The 13712-nt window shown below is 39.1% G+C and overlaps 1 protein-coding gene across 26 annotated transcripts in view; it reads right to left on the bottom strand.

Moving 5' to 3' along the window:
* Positions 1-13712, bottom strand: part of EPB41L2 (erythrocyte membrane protein band 4.1 like 2) — a 226669-nt gene that overhangs the window by 123711 nt on the left and 89246 nt on the right. For 5 of the 26 annotated variants that reach the window (XM_033235457.1, XM_033235463.1, XM_033235468.1 and 2 more), the window contains exon 1: positions 8218-8412. The exons of the other annotated variants lie outside the window; for them this stretch is intronic. The gene's annotated coding sequence lies outside the window, so the exon portion shown is untranslated. Of the gene's footprint in view, positions 1-8217; positions 8413-13712 lie in introns of those variants that run through there. 26 annotated transcript variants of the gene reach the window in all.

The following is a 13712-nucleotide window of genomic DNA, read 5'->3' as shown; positions in this document are numbered from 1 at the left end:
ACCCACAATCTAGTGCTTGTACGTTCACCTCCCCAAAGGGTCTATAGCTATTAAAAGAGAAGGTCTTTTAATACTGCACTATTTGATGCCATTAATGCATCAAACATGAAAAAAAAAAAAAAAAAAACAATATAGAAATGATTCAGCAGCCACCTAACTCTACCTGGGAAATAATGGAGTGATGCTTCTCAAATATATTCATCATTTAAAAGGAGAAGGGGAAAAGGCAAGAGAGGCGGGGAAGGGGGGGGAGGAAGAGAGAGGAGGGGGAGAGGAAAGGGGAACAAGGAAGAAGAAATATCTGGAAGAAGAAGGAATAACAAAAACAAGAGCAGCAGAGTGCAAGTAAGTCCTTACCCTCATAGGTTTATGTTTCTTAAGTGTCAGATGGTCTAGAAAATACTATACTTCATATTCAAGTAAGTATAAATACATTCCAAAGGAACTATTTGTTAGCTCATATTATCTATATGGGGAGGATGAACAAGTAATCCAATGCTGCTCACCCTAGTTACTATAACCCACTATATCACTTGTTTTTTATTTTTAAAGGGATAAGGGACCTATTAGAGAGACAGAGCTATTACTATAAAGATGTAAACTAATATCCAGTTTAAATTAAACCCACACATACAAAACATATGAACTACAATCTTCGCCAGTTCAAGTCTAGATGGGATCAGGTGACATTCAGAGCATATATTTCTTCCACTCTTTCTCCTTTTTAACAGAACCTAAATTTTGTTCCACTTCTCCCCTTCCACATGTGTTTCAGCAGAGGCTAGCTCCGGATGGGCCTGAAGGGTAGCTTCTACTGGTCTAGGGCAATCGTGGTAGTCTCCTACCCCTTGCCAAGAAAATATGCACGAAGTCCACTGGTGGGCTCCTGGAAAAGGATCTCTCCCTCTAAAAAGAGCCACAGGAAGAAGAGGCCCCTTCTGCTATCTCTGAACATTGTATACATAACTCTGTTAAATGCTGTTGTCATCTTGAATCCACAGAGAAGAAAAGGCCTGGTGACACACTGTCACACAACAAAGGACACTAGCAAGAGAACCACAGAGAAGAGGACTCAATGAGCCTGGTTCAATGAGCCAGAGATTTCAGTGACTTGTACTCAAAAACATCTTGATATTGACTTCTGCATATTCTGAGGAGAGCATTAGAAAATAAGCATTAAGAAACTGAGAGTACATATAGATCTTGGGTCATTATTACTCCCACTTGCATTTTATGACCTTCATACCTAAGAGCTATGGTTGTCAAAGTATTCCATTTTTCCAAATGATGTTCAGTTTCTTAAAACCTAATACCTGAGTTAATATTAGTGAGATAAACCATTAATTCTTTATTCTAACAACTCTAAATAAGAATGAAACAAAAAGAAAAAATCTTACTTTATCAACATATGAGTCCCTTTCTTCATATGTTGGAGAGAGGGGTATATGAAAACTAAGGCATAATTTTCAATAACATCCAGTCGCAATAACAATCTTCTTTGTTGAAAGCAAGTCCCTACTGCTGTCATTAAGGATGGAGTCAAGAAAAAGACCCGTGCCAAGCAAAGCATTCTCCACCAGCAACTAAAGCAATCTTGGAAATAGATACAATTTCCTGAAGTTAAAGCTAAACAACCAGAGGCCATACATAAATCATGAAGGACTCTAATATTGGATATCTTTATTCACATAACCATAATGCATATAAACCTCGTAATACTGGCAATCCAACAACACACACTAGCAGAGATGGCAGAGACATCCAGAACCCTGCTGAGGTCTCATCAATCAATTATGCCCACTGAGTTGTATGGTCAGAAATTTTGGTGAACGGCATCTGCTCCAATTCCTTCTCTCAAGTAGAGACCCAATTCTGTGTAATAATCAAAGCTGAAGCTATATTCTTTCTTCTCTTTTGCTTTTTTTGTTTCAGATGGAGTCTCTCTCTGTCGCCCAGGGCTGAAGTGCCATGGCATGTTACCAGCTCATTGCAATCTCCACCTGCTGGGTTCAAGCGATTCTCCTGCCTCAGCCTCCCGCCTAACTGGGATTACAGGTGCATGCCACCATGCCTGGCTAATTTTTGTATTTTTAGTAGAGACAGGGTTTCACCATGTTGACCAGGCTGGTCTCAAACTCCTGACCTCAAGTGATCCACCTGCCTCAGCCTCCCAAAGTGCTGGGATTACAGGCATGAGCCACCACATCCAGCCTGAAGCTACATTCTTTCTGTGAGAAGTTACCTATGTCTGAATAAAATGGCCTGGTGGTTTGGAGATCAAGACTGGGAAATAAAACAGGATTAGAATTTCAGCTCTGCTTATTAGCCATGTAACCGCAGACAAGTTATTTTAGCCTTGCTGAGTTTCAGCTTCCTCAGCAAAAAAAAAAAAAGGATAATAAAATGTACTCATTGGTTGATTCCAAGCATTAGATTAGATGCTATAATACATAAAGTGCCTGGCACACAATAAATTCATAATAAATGATCAGCCACTGTCATCACATAGAGATTCTGCCAAGAAAATAACTATATTTGTTCACTAAAAAAACAGTAATGGTAGTAATAACAGTAATCATAACATAAATAATCATGATAATATCAGCTATTTGTTAAACACTGCTCTAGAAACATTGCATGCAGCAACTCGAACCTTCTCAACCCTTTTAGGAAGGAACTGAAATTATTCTCATGTTACAGACGAAAAAGGTAAAAAGAGGATAGATGGGTTGGTCAAAGCCATATAACCAATAAAGAGAAGTACTAGAATTCAAACCCAGGCCGTCCAGCTCTAAAGACCTTGTCCAACACTGCCTTCAATCCCAAAACGACTTCACTACTCTATAACTTGCGCCTAGCAGGATGCGTGACAGTTAATGATTTGTTGAAAAGCGAAATTGATCATTACCACTACGTTTCGGGGCCTTATAATCATTAGCAGGATGTTCTAACGGAGCACCCCTCATGAATTTCAGTGACCATCAGGATGTGAGTGGGGTCAGTATCTTATCCTCTTCTTTCAAAACAAGTGTTTTTTGAGTACTCTCAAAGCATATGCACCAGGCACCAGTAATACAGATGAAAGAATCCTGCTCTCAGTACAGTGGGAGACATAGGTAATAAGATTAGCATTCATAGGTCAAACAACTTGTAACCAATTCATAAATCTTGGTAATTCAGATTTAAAAATTACTACTAGCTTGAAAAGTAGCCACGATTTTCTTGTTATCTCTTCAGGAAATCACATAATGAATGGTCCTTCCTAGGAAATGCTGGTTAAACACTCATAACATACAAATAGTCATTACAGGCTTTTTAGAGAGGACTAATTCTCTTTCTCAATTTTATTTGGTCTCTATCTGAATTCAAGTAACCTGAATTAAAAAGTCCAATAAAACAAGCTTGGGTGTAAGTTGCCTCAACATCAAAAAAATAAAAAACAAATTTTATTTTTAAATTTTTGGCTAGGCCAATTTAAATCATTGGTCCAATGGTAGGCAAAGTGGCTAACGGATAAACAGAGTTACAAAGAAAGAAAAGAAAAGAAAAGAAAAGAAAAGAAAAGAAAAGAAAAGAAAGAAAGAGAGAGAGAGAGAGAGAGAGAGAGAAAGAAAGAAAGAAACACAAGTGGCACATAAACATATGAAGAGGTGCTTGTCACACCTTTAGTAGAAGAAATGAAACTAAAAATTCAGAATGGAGACATCCAAAAGCGTAATCATGCACTCACTGAGCAAGACTATGGGAACAAAGGCATTCTCAAACAACTGCTAGCAGAAGAATAAACTGGTATGGGCCCAGTGGAAGTCAATTTGCCAACAGCTTTCAAAATTCCAAACGTGTCCACACTACTATTAGTAATCCTGCTTGTGGTAAGGCAGGGGTGTCCAATCTTGTGGCTTCCCTGGGCTACAATGGAAAAAGAAGAATGTCTTGGGCCACACATAAAATACATTAACAATATCTGATGAGCTTTAAAAAAACAAACAAAAAAAATTGCAAAAAAAAAATCTCATAATGCTCTAAGAAAGTTTACAAATTTGTGCTGGGCAGAATTCAAAGCTGTCCCGGGCCTCATGTGGCCTGCAGGCCACAGGTTGGACAAGCTTGTGGTAAAGTATCCTACAGATGTATTTGTGCATATGTAAAATAATTATGTAAAGGTGACTCACTACAACACTGTAAAAGCTAAGGATCCATGTCCATCAACAGGGGGCATTATACCACATTCATACAACAGAATACTATGCAACTATAAAGAGAAAAGATGAGAAAGGCTACCACCCCAGTTGGGAAAATAACTCCAATTATTAAGTACATTGTTAAGTACGAACAGCAAGATTCAGATGGTATAAGTGATAGGTCACTTTATACAGTGATAGGATACCTTATACAGACAGTACACCTTATAGGTTGAAAGCAAAGCATGTGGGAGATACACATACAAAGGATGTGAATATGGACACACACACATTTTCCTTTAAATGAGTAAAGAAACTAGGGAAGGATGCAAGAGAGTAACAATAGTGATTACGCGGAATGGAGGATGGTGCTGGGTAGATGACTGCCGAGGTACAGATATGGGAGACAATGTTTTTACTGAACAGAAGTTTTCATAAACTTAAGACTTAAGTATTTTACTAGGAGAATAATATTTATGCATCAAGTGAACCCAGCTTGGTTAGCCAGCTTCCTTGGAGACAACACGTGTATGACTCCCACAAGCCACAATGCCACTTTGCCCTGTCACACAGCTCTAGCCACACAAATGAACGTCGATTCCACCTGAGCAGTAGCATTAAGATGGCCTAAGTTTTGGGTTTCCTAGCGTATGAAGGTTAAGACTGTTTCTGTATCCTCAAAGAAGCTGATTTCTGTCAGCCTCCACTTCAGTATATTTCACAAACCCACCACTTACCCCATCTAGATTGTTCCCTAAGTAGTATAAGCTCAACACCCAAGCTTTTAGTGCAGCAACACTTTTTTGTAAGAAGTGTATCAGTTCTTCATTTCAAAAAATTCAGTTGTCCCTCAGTATCTATGGGGGATTGGTCCACAGATAACCAAATCCACACATACTCAAGTCCCGCTATCAGCCTTGCTGAACCTGTGGACAAGGAAACGTCAGCCATCTGTATCCGAGTTTAGCACCCTGCGAACAGTTATTTTCAACCTGAATTTGGTTGCAGATACAGAAGTTGCCTATATACAGGGCTGATTAGATTTACTGAAAAAACTCACACATAAGCGGACCTATGCGGTGCAGGCTCATGTTGTTCAAGAGTCAATTACAGTTCCTGAGAAAACAGGAACTTGTTTTATGCTTGTTTTTTAACCTTTTTTCCTCAGTGTGGACTTGAAACAAACAAGTGTCTTTTGCTAACAATAATATTGGTGCATATGCAGGCAGCATAAAAAGATTATTCGTATTATCTGCTGGAGGGTTGGGAACAGGGCACTTAGAGTTCTCTGAAAGTTGGGGACTTTTTTTAAAGGCAGAATAAACAGAATGGGAAGAGTCCTGTTAAATGTCTAAGCTGGTCATGCATAAACATTCTCCAATCTCTTTCAGCAGCTTCCTCCTCACAGGGAAAAGCAGGAATAAAATTGGCCTGACAGCACAAGCTTGTCATCAAGTTTCCTGTCCACACCTCTTCCCTGCCCATCTGCTACTATATTCACATGAAGAGGGTAAAACTTTTGTGCAGATAAACAACTACATGTTCCTAGCACAGTGTTTGCATCCGGTGGCTTCCTGATAAATATCTTTTGTGATGTTCCTAACATTTAGGGAACATTTATTTGGGCCACCCCCCTATAATGAATGTTCTATAGAAAAAAAAAAAAAAATGCTAACGTGCAGTTTATTCCAGTGACATCATAACCACGCTCAAACCAAAGCAGGGCCAATACCAACAGACTCCCATGATCATGACAGATGCCCGCGAGTCTGTTTTTCCTAAGCTTACCTAACTATCTTATGCATAAAATGGCTCCCCAGCCCCATCATAAAACTCGTGCCCACTTGGTATCCAACAGTAATCAACAACCAGTCTAATACTATTTCTGTGTGAGTCAAACTCTAAAAAATAACAGTAGTGGTTCAGGAGGCATTTCCCAAATAAGCAAACGACAAATCCACCAAGGTTAACTGCACAGGATAAACGCACAGGCTGCAGACGCTGCATTTTAATAGGTCATAAGACAAAAGCTTGTCAAAGTCAATCAACTCCCCCACACTATGACAAGTCCACCAAGCTGGAGCCTATACTGATCTCACACTTTCAAATCCTCTTCTCTATAAGCTTTGGAATGCTGTAGTCAACAGGCATAAATACCTAAACCTCATAAAAAACATAATTCACTTCTTAAGTTTTGGCCGTTAGTTCTTCTGCCATTTTAAGTAGTTAAAGGAGTACTAAAGAGTTCTATCAATACATAGCATACATGCTAAAAACTAAGACTATAGACTGAATGACTTTTCTAGCTTAAGCAAGCATATCCAAATGCTGACCCCAGTCCACCGGCTGATCAGCAGAAGGTGCCAGAGAGTATCCAAATTATGGACCCTCCAAGCCTGGCGTGATAAGAGCAACTTTCCCTCGGCGGGAAAAGCTGTAACTACAATGGAATTACAGACATGCCATCTGGAGTGCTATAAAACCTTTTTTTTTTTTTTCCCCTTAAAGTAAGTATTTCTACTCTGAGGATTCATTTAGTTCAGAACTACTTAGTGAGAACTTCAAATAACTATTTTTAGGTGGTGGTGGCTAGGATAAGTTTTTACTTCAGTGAAATGTATTTGTTTTCTTAGAGGTAAAATTCTCGAAGTCCAACATTTGCAAAAGTGATTTGGTAGAGAATCACGTTGGAGAATAGGTCAGGCATTCAACGTCTGGGGTCCACCAAAAAATGCAAGCAAAACCAACGTCAAAGTTAAAAATTTACCTTTCCAATGTAACTTGCCTTGTGATCCTGCTATGATACTAAACTATAGATCATCAATATATCATATCATCTGTACAGCAACACTACAAAGTAGATGCGGGGGACAACTGACTGTCCAGGTCATCAGCATCACCTCAACAGTTCTCATTTATTCAGCTCCCACACCCATGATGCAAATAATTTGAAGAGACAAATCTTCCTTGTGACAAAAAAAAAAAAAAGAAAAACTTAAACTTCCCAAGTACACGTGCACCCCCCTCAAAATACCATAAACACTTCAGTGATATAGAGCATCCCTTACAGTGTCAACAATAAAAAAGGAATCGCAGAGGTGATCGCTAATTATAGTGGCCCTGCTTTTCATTTTGTCAGGAAGTCTCAATGAAGCAAGAATCTTTTTGAAGACTGCTAGACTGTTAGATTATATGAAGAAAATGCAAGAAGATTTTTTCCCAAGTCTGGATGTCAGAATCTGGGCAATATACATTTTCACATGTATTCAATATGACAACCAATTAAATATTCAGTAATAAAAGAAGATGTTGATACCTATTCTTATTCGATCAATATTTACTTAGGGTGTGCCAACATCAAACCAATAACCAGACCTTGGTAACTGTTAAATGGCTACTAATCTGCAGACGCTAAAAACTGTGAACTCAAATCTCTGATAGCTACAGTACAGCTTCCTTTAATCAAACAAGTTAGGGTGAAAATGAAGCACTTTAGAAGTAAATTGAAAGTTATAATTCTTTAAGATGCTAAAAAGAAAATAACTGAACACAGTTAACCTTACATAGTCCTCACTGTGCTTCCGGAAATAATATAGTACTAATTTTGTACAGTATTATGTCATACCACTGAAAAAATTGTGAAACAACCAGACAAGCATATAGAAGAAACCAACTAGCTTCATTATTCTCACAGGTCAAACCTGAAAAAGCTATCATGTTAAAGATAGCCTGACAAAAGTCAACATTTGCCTAGAAAAATGCAAACAAGACATCTAAAACTAAACTCGGCCCACTAGAAAAATGTATTTTTCATAGGGCTTAGTTCAAATATCACAACATATTCCCCTGTGAAACAGTGTACGTACTCAGATTCCATCTACTCTGTATATTAGTATTTTCCTAATTTTCAGTCCCCTGACTAGTCACACTTTCAATAGCAAACTTCCTCCACAAGCAGAAACAAACAAGCATGTATCACAAAACCCAACCACTGCAACAAAAACGTCCTAATAATCTCCCCCCTTGAAATACATACGCAGCTTTTAAGCACATCAAGCCCGCTGTCTGCTATTTCCTGTCATTGGAAAACTGTGGAAAGCTGATGGAAATCCAGCGTCCAAAAGCTTAATGAGCAAGACTGGCCCCACCCAAGCCAGACCCTGCTGGAGAGGGACATGCTCAGTAGAGAAGCCCAGTTTGGTTCCAAGTCACTTCATTCCTCAGCTAGAAAATGCATATGGGTCAAAGCAAAAAGTCAGCTTCCTGCTGCCTGTTCTACCCCCTAAATGAAGACCCCTTCAGCATAGAAACTAGTTTTAATGACACAATTGTAATTCTATAATTTTTATAAAATTTTTCTATCCTGAGTTTTTTTTTCTCATTTAGTTTTTGTGGTTATGATTTTTGCTTTGCTTCGGGTCTCCATCCTGCAACTTTGTTTTTATTTTTGTCATTTCAATTCATCCTAGAATAGACACCAAAAGTATATGTACACAACATAAAGTGGTCCCCCTTATCCTCAGGGAAAGAAGCCCAGTAGATGCCTGAAACCACTCAGAGTACCAAACCCGACTCATCAATTGGAACGTGTTTCTTCTGTTCATGTCTTCCAGGCCACAAATTTAATGCCTTGTACTTTTTTAAATTTTCTTACTTATTTTTAGAGACAGGGTCTCACCCTGTCACCCAGGCTGGAGTGCAATGGCACACTCATGGCTCACTGCAGCCTTGACCTCCTGGACTCAAACAATCCTCCCACCCCAGCCTCTCAAGTAGCTGGGACCACAGGCACACACTGCCATGCCTAGCTAATTTTTTTACGTTTTTGTAGAGATAGAGTCTCACTATGTTACAGCCGAGGCTGATCTCAAACTCCAGGACTCAAGTGATCATCCTGCCTTGGCCTCCCAAAATGCTGGGATTACAGGCGTGAGCCACTGCGTCTGGCCACCCTCTTACACCCTAACTAAGCGCTTACGCACTGTGGCCATAACTTTTGCAGTTTGAAGTGTGACAGCCAAACTAGCACAAATTTTTTTTCTTTTTTCACAATTTCACAGGTTGAAGATTGGGTTCTTCCCATAGATCTTAGCAACCTTAGCATACGATTTTTTTCTTTTTCCTTAAGAACTTTCCCCTTTTCGCATAATGGAAGCACCTGATGGCTTCTCTTTGGCATATTCAAATTGCCACCATCACTATTCTTGTGCTTTTATTGAGTAGAATAAGGGTGATTTGAACACAAGCACTGTGATATTACGATAGTCAATCTGATCAAGCCAGCTACTAAGCAACTGACAGGTGGTTGCTTCTACAGCATGGAGCCACTGGGCAAATGCATAATTCACATCCCGCACAGGATGGGGCACAGACTGTGATATTTCATCATGCTACTAAAAATGGTGTGCAACTGAAAACTTATGAATTGCTTGTTTCTAGAATTTTCCATGCAATATTTTTAGACCACAGATGACTGCAGGTAACTGCACTGCAGAAAGCAAAACTATGAATAAGGGGAGGTCTATTGTACAGTCTAATCATCTTTATCTATAAATTACTATAGACAAATTTTCAGATACAGAAAAACTGTGCAAATACATCATCCATATTTTAACATTAAAAAATATTCATTTCAACTCATTTATACAAGAATGTATATTCATTCACACTGTACATAAAAATGGAGGTACATTTTAACCCAGATAGTATAGGTACCGTGTTATAGTTATAAAACTATTAAATCCTTGTTTCACATTTCAATCCTAAATTGAGAAATTACTAAAAATGGCCAGGCGCAGTGGCTCATGCCTGTAACACCAGAACTTTGGGAGGCTGAGGTAGACAAATCACTTGAGGTCAGGAGTTCTAGACCAGCCTGGCCAACATGGCGAAACTCTATCTCTACTAAAAACACAATAATTGGCTGGGTGTCATAGCGCATGCCTGTGGTCCCAGGCTACTCAGGAGGCCGAGGCAGGAGAATTGCTTGAACTCAGGAGGCGGAGGTTGCAGTGAGCCAGGATTGTGCCATTGCACTCCAGCCTGGGCAAAAACGAGACTCCGGCTCAAAATAAATAAATAAATAAATAAATAGAGAAATGACTAAAAATAAGATAATACTATATCCACCTATCATATGACTAAAGAAACATGGAAGCAACGAAAATGTAAAGTCACTAAAGGAAAATGCGTCAATCCTAAGATTCAGGTCAGAGCAATCTGAGAAATAACTAATGTTCCTTAACTCTATAGTACCAACCCTCCTTTACATTTCCACAATTTAAATTCTGGGTTTTTTTCCCCAACACACATGTTTGCATTGACAATTCATGACTGAGACTAGAAGTGCACTTGTGCATTTTTACAACTTTACCCAGTTACTGTGTTACACTCCTACTACTACAGAGCAGTAATAATCTGTTCACATTCACCTACAGCAAAGTCTTTAATGAGTCTCTTGTAAATCACAAAGAAAATGCTTCAGATATTTATTAATAAACAAGATGTCACCAGTACCAACTAGCAGAAAAAGTAAGGTTTGCGGCCAGGCATGGTGGCTCACGCCTGTAATCCTACCACTTTGTGAGGCCAAGATGGGCAGATCACGAGGTCTGAGGTTTGAGCCCAGCCTGGCCAACATGGTGAAACCCCGTCTCTACTAAAGATACAAAAAAAAATTGCCGGGCATGGTGGCGCGTGCCTGTAATCCCAGCTACTCGGGAGTCTGAGGCAGAAGAATCACTTGAAGCTGGGAGGCGGAGGTTGCAGGGAGCCAAGATCACGCCATTGCACTCCAGCCTGAGCGACTCCATTTCAAAAAAAAATAAAAAATTTTAAAAACTAAGGTTTGCTTAATAGGAAGACTTGATGAAAGTCTTCCTTTTTCTTCTTAATTTTTTCACTTTTTTAAAAAATTTTATTTTGGTAAAAGTTTCCACGGCACCTCTGAAGAGATTTATCTTTGTCAAAATGGGCAGACACAAAACTTTTTTTTTTAAAGTCATTCTACATAGTGGAAGTAAATTGTACTATCCATCATAAAGTTTTCACTGGTTCACAAAGGGAAAATTTGGTGAGTTTTTTAATAGAGCCAATTTTATTCAATCCAGAGCATCTTCCCTTATGCAGATTAAGTTCTTCCCACCTTTTTATGTTAAATGTGTTTTTTAATAAACATTTATTAAATGCTGATGTAACTGTAAATTTGTTACAATATACTTAACTTGGAAAAATAATGCCTTTGTGAAAGGAAAGTAAATCTTGAGGCTCCCAAATCACTAAGCTAAAGGGAAAAGTCAAGCTAGGAACTGCTTAGGGCAAACCTGCCTCCCTCCTTTCTATTCAAAGTCACCGATCTGCTCACTGAGATAAATGCATATCCGATTGCCTCCTTTGGAGAGGCTAATCAGAAACTCAGAAGAATGCAACCATTTGTCTCTTATCCACCTGTGACCAGGAAGCCCCCTCTCTGCTTCAAGTTGTCCCACCTTTGCTTCATTTGTCCTGTCTTTCCAGATCGAACCAATGTTCATCTTACATATGTTGACTGATGTCTCCTCTCTCCCTAAAATGTATAAAACCAAACTGTGCTCTGACTACCGTAGGCACATGTCAACAGGTATTCGGGTTCACACTTTCAACCTTTTTTTCTGAAATTCGTAACTCCTTGTAATCCAGAAATGTGAAAACTTATAACCTATAGCAGCACTGGGCCCTATGAATTCAACAGTGGTAGATCTTCTGGTCCATCCTAGGCATTTCTTAACACCCCTGTGTCTCCTGCTCTCTTCTCTTACTCTCCTACTGCTATGAACTGAATTTCACCCCTCTAAAATTCCTATGTTGAATCTAATCTACAATGCGATGAAGGTGGGGGCTTTGGGAGATAGGTTTAGATGAGGTCATGAGGGTGGGGCCCTCATGATGAAATTAGTGCCCTCATAAAAAGAAGCACCAGAGAACTTGTGCAGTCTCTCATTCTCTCTCTACCATGAAGGGCACAGTAGAAGGCAATTGTCAGGAAGCAAAGAAGAGCCCTTACCAGAAACTCTCCAACTTAGATGAACTGTGAGAAAATAAGTACCTATTGTGTGAGCCACCCAGTCTATGGTATTTTCGCCTACCTTCTTAACTAGGGAACCCAATGCTACTGCTCAGCTCCTCCGCTGGCCTCAAAAGATCCTGCTCAGGAGATCTGTGAATCTCATTGTTTAAAAAAAAGGTTGGGAGAATTCAGAGAGGATGAGTTTTGTGGCATTATGATTTTGAAAAAGAACTATTAATAAAGTGAATTTAAAAATTAGACTATTAGAACCTAGAGAAATTGAGTCTCAAACTCACATACCCACTTATGAGTGGGAGAGCCAGAATTCACATCAATTTGATCTGCCTTCAAAGCCAATAGACTTTTCCACAAGGCAGCCTCTTTTTTTTTTTTAGACGGAGTGTCGCTATGACTCCCAGGCTAGAGTACAGTGGCGTGATCTCAGCTCACCGCAACCTCTGCCTCCCGGGTTCAAGTGATTCTTCTGCCTCAGCCTCCCAAGTTCAAGCAATTCTCCTGCCTCAGCCTCCCGAGTAGCTGGGACTACAGGTGCCCACCACCACACCTGGCTAATTTTTGTATTTTTCGTAGAGATGGGGTTTTACCATATTGACCAGGCTGGCAAGGCAGTCTTCTTAACACTCTTGTTTTTCAGATAAGTCAAGTGAACCCAGAGAGGTGAAATAACACATGAGGTTACTTGATGAGTTATTAGCAAAGAAGTATACAAACGAGGTCCAGTGCCATTTACTCATTTCCAGTATGATTTAAATACATTTGAGTACACAAAATATATAGGTTGAAACATCTACAAAGGTCTTAATATTTTAAAATTGTTATTATATGAATTTATATATATTACGTCTATTTTGAGAAGACCGAAAAAGGTTATGTTTCAACAATGTCTCATTATTTCATTAAAACAGGAAATCAGGTTTATCCTCCAAAAGTTAATTTTAAAATATTCAAGGAAGTTGGTTAAGGTTAGGAAGGGAACACTTTCCCTATATTTGTGTATGTGTTTGTGTAGACATAGAATTTTATCTTAAACCCAGTATCATTTGACTTTTAAAAATCATCCTACCGCCTACTTTATGAGGACAAAGAATGCGTAAGATATAAAGAACCCAATAATCTGATGAGTCACTCATGGCTCGAAAACCTTAAGAGACACAAACTCTAGGCAGAAAGTACAGTTATCAATATCACAGAAAAGACAATGAGGAAGAAGAATTCCTTTTGGTCATCTCACTTCTGCCCATTTAGCCCCCATCTGTAAAGTGACTATCATCTATCCTACTAAGAAAAGAAGCAGACAACACAATTTTCTGGAAAAAAAACTAAAATAACCTAAAAAGTACTCAGAAGAAATTTTTTTAAAAATCTCTAGCCGGGCATGGTAGCTCATGCCTGTAATCCCAGCTCTTTGGGAGGCCAACATGGGTGGATCACCTAAGGTCAGGAGTTCAAGACCATCCTGGCCAACA

This window comes from Trachypithecus francoisi, unplaced genomic scaffold (assembly GCF_009764315.1).
Source record: "Trachypithecus francoisi isolate TF-2019V2 unplaced genomic scaffold, Tfra_2.0 Lachesis_group15, whole genome shotgun sequence".
NCBI lineage: Eukaryota > Metazoa > Chordata > Mammalia > Primates > Cercopithecidae > Trachypithecus > Trachypithecus francoisi.
The sequence above is the reverse complement of the archived record's forward strand: the minus strand, read 5'-3'. Positions and strand labels throughout refer to the sequence as shown.